This window comes from Microtus ochrogaster, chromosome 15 (assembly GCF_000317375.1).
Source record: "Microtus ochrogaster isolate Prairie Vole_2 chromosome 15, MicOch1.0, whole genome shotgun sequence".
NCBI lineage: Eukaryota > Metazoa > Chordata > Mammalia > Rodentia > Cricetidae > Microtus > Microtus ochrogaster.
Window position 1 is genome coordinate 6,354,240 of NC_022017.1, and position 2,533 is coordinate 6,356,772.

The 2,533-nt window shown below is 46.0% G+C and overlaps 1 long non-coding RNA gene across 1 annotated transcript in view; it reads right to left on the reverse strand.

The window, feature by feature from the left end:
• Positions 1-412: 412 nt before the first annotated feature.
• LOC106143921 overlaps positions 413-2,533 on the reverse strand; it is a 9,953-nt gene continuing 7,832 nt past the window's right edge. Inside the window, exons 6-7 of the long non-coding RNA XR_001229056.1 lie at positions 1,571-1,595; positions 413-560 (exon numbers count right to left, since the gene is read on the reverse strand). This is a non-coding gene — a long non-coding RNA (uncharacterized LOC106143921). The remainder of the gene's footprint in view (positions 561-1,570; positions 1,596-2,533) is intronic.

Here is a 2,533-nt window from a genome sequence, read left to right on the forward strand (position 1 = left end):
ATTAAATCTCTAGATGGTGGCTGGATCTTTTTCCCTAGTCTGTGCCCAGTGTTGGGGCACAGGACTGTCAAGCTTCCGTTACTTTAGTTTACAACCTGCTAAGGAAGCCCTTGATTGCTCCTCATTCTTCATGACTTTTCTTTCCAATTCATCGTCTTTCTATGTGACCTTATCATTAGCTGTGCCATCATATGGGAGGCAGAGGGACAGAAACTCAGAATTCAAGCCCATTCTCTGGTTTGATGAGAATTTCCCAAAATCTGTTCTGATGAGATAGATCCAGGTCTGACTGTGGGATTTCAGGAAGGATGGAGAAAGAAGCCCCGACTTCGCTGCTTACCACCAGTTGAGAGTGAGGGAGGACCAACTCACCCTCTGTCAGGAGGGCATGTGTCACAGCTATAGGCTTCTCAAGGCAGGCTCATAGCTAACTACATTTCTGGTCGCCATACCCATATCCGGGTGGATGCTATTCCTTTTTCCAGACCATCAGAAGAGGGCCACTTACCCTGTCCTGGGGGGTACAGGTGGCACAGATGGCACAGAACAGTTGCTCATGCCTGAGGAAGGAGACATTCTGTTACAGGGGTCTGGAAACCTCTCCCCAGTGGCCAAGTTCACATTTCCAGTTAAAAGTCTAGCCAGCTAGAGAGGGAGGGGCCAGACTTGTGGTAGCACAGACGCTGTCAGAAAGGTGTAGGATGTGGCACCAGACTGCAGTGAAGCATGGACAGTTGTGGCACTGGAAATCTCTGCTCAGTCACTGCTGGTCAACTAACTGTCTCAGATGCTGCTCCTGGAGAAACTATTTCCTGGTTTCTTACTTTTTATAGCACTTCTTTTGGGGGGGTAGTGTTAGAAAGTGGTGTGTGTTTGTGTGTGTGTGTAGACTAGAGATCAACCTCACATGTTTCTCAGGTGCTGTCTATATTGCTTTTTGAGGCAGGATCTCTTACTGGCCTAGAACTCACCAAATAAGAGTTGGACAAGAAGCCCCAAGGATCCGCTGGCCTTCATGGCCTCATTGCTGAGATTGCAAGCACATGTATCCACACTCAGCTTTTAAAGCTGGGCTTGAAATCGGGTCCTCGAGCTTCCTGGAAAGTACTTTACTGACAGAATTCTCTCTAGTCTGTGTAATGTATTTTACTTGGGACAGAATATGATGTATCCTGGGTTGATCTTGAACTCATATGTAGCCAAGGATGGCTTGAACTCTTGATCCTCCTGTCTCCTCAGTGTTTGTGAATTATAGGCATTATGTGATATAAAGTATTGACCCCAGAGCTTTGAGCATGAGAGTTGAAAACTCTTACCAATTGAGCTACATTTTCACCTATGGACAACGGATACTTTTCATCAATCAAAATTTATCGTCTGTTCCCCTTTAGGAAACAGAACCACAATAGCAGCAGTTAGATCAAAAGCCAATGTTCAGCTTGATGGGAAGGAAGCCAGAGTCCAGCTGTGATCCAGATAATAGATCTTCAGATGAGACTCTGGGATAAACCCCTTACTCTCAAATTCTACACCTTATTGCCACAGCCAAACCTTGACATCTTTCTTTTACCTCGAATCCGAGCATCTTCCTGAAGCTGAAAGAGAATGAGGATTCAGTGGTAAGAGACTTAGAAGGCTGGTACCCCTGAGTCTTCATCGTGCTGACCACAGAATGGCCAGATGTAGAGATGTCTAATCGTGGGACACAGGCATATGGTGTGGTGGCTTGAAAGCAAATGCGCCCCCAAAAGAGTGGCACTACTAGGAGGCGTGACCTTGTTGGAGTAGCTCTAGTTTTATTGAAGGAAGTGTGTCACTGTTGAGGCGGGCTTTGAGGTCCCATATATGCTAAAGCCATACCCAGTGTGTCAGTTCACTTCCTGTTGCGTTGCATGTAAGATGTAGAGCTCTCAGTTCCTTTCCCAGCACTGTGTCTGCCTGCATGCTGCCATGTCTGGCCGTGATGATGATGGACTAAACCTCTGAATCTGTAAGCCACCCCAGTTAAATGTTTTCCTTTATAAGAGTTGCTGTGGTCATGGTGTTTCCTCACAGCAACAGAAACCCTAACTAAGACCTATGGATGTAACTCTATGTTCCTTAAAAGCTAAGTTTGTATCCCTCAACAACTGGCTGCTCCAGACAATGCCTTATCTACAACACGACCAGTAGATGCAGGCTAATAAAGTAGAGTTGGGAGACACAGCACATTACTTAGCAGCCTGATGGCACATACAGTTCTGTAAGAGCTTACTTATTTTCTTCCAGCTTTTCTGCTTTGACTTTCATCCCCTCTTCTGCTTTTCTCATTGCTGTGGAATAATCCTTTTCTACACTATTAATATGTATTTCTCTCATTGGTTAATTAGCTGGGCAGGCGGGAAAGCCAAACTGAGAATGATGGGAAGAAGGAGGGTGCAGTCAGGGGATACCAGCCAACCACTCAGGAAGCAAGACATGCTAAGGGCAGGTAGGAAAAAGGACAGGAGAGAGAGAGAGAGAGAGAGAGAGAGAGAGAGAGAGAGAGAGAGAG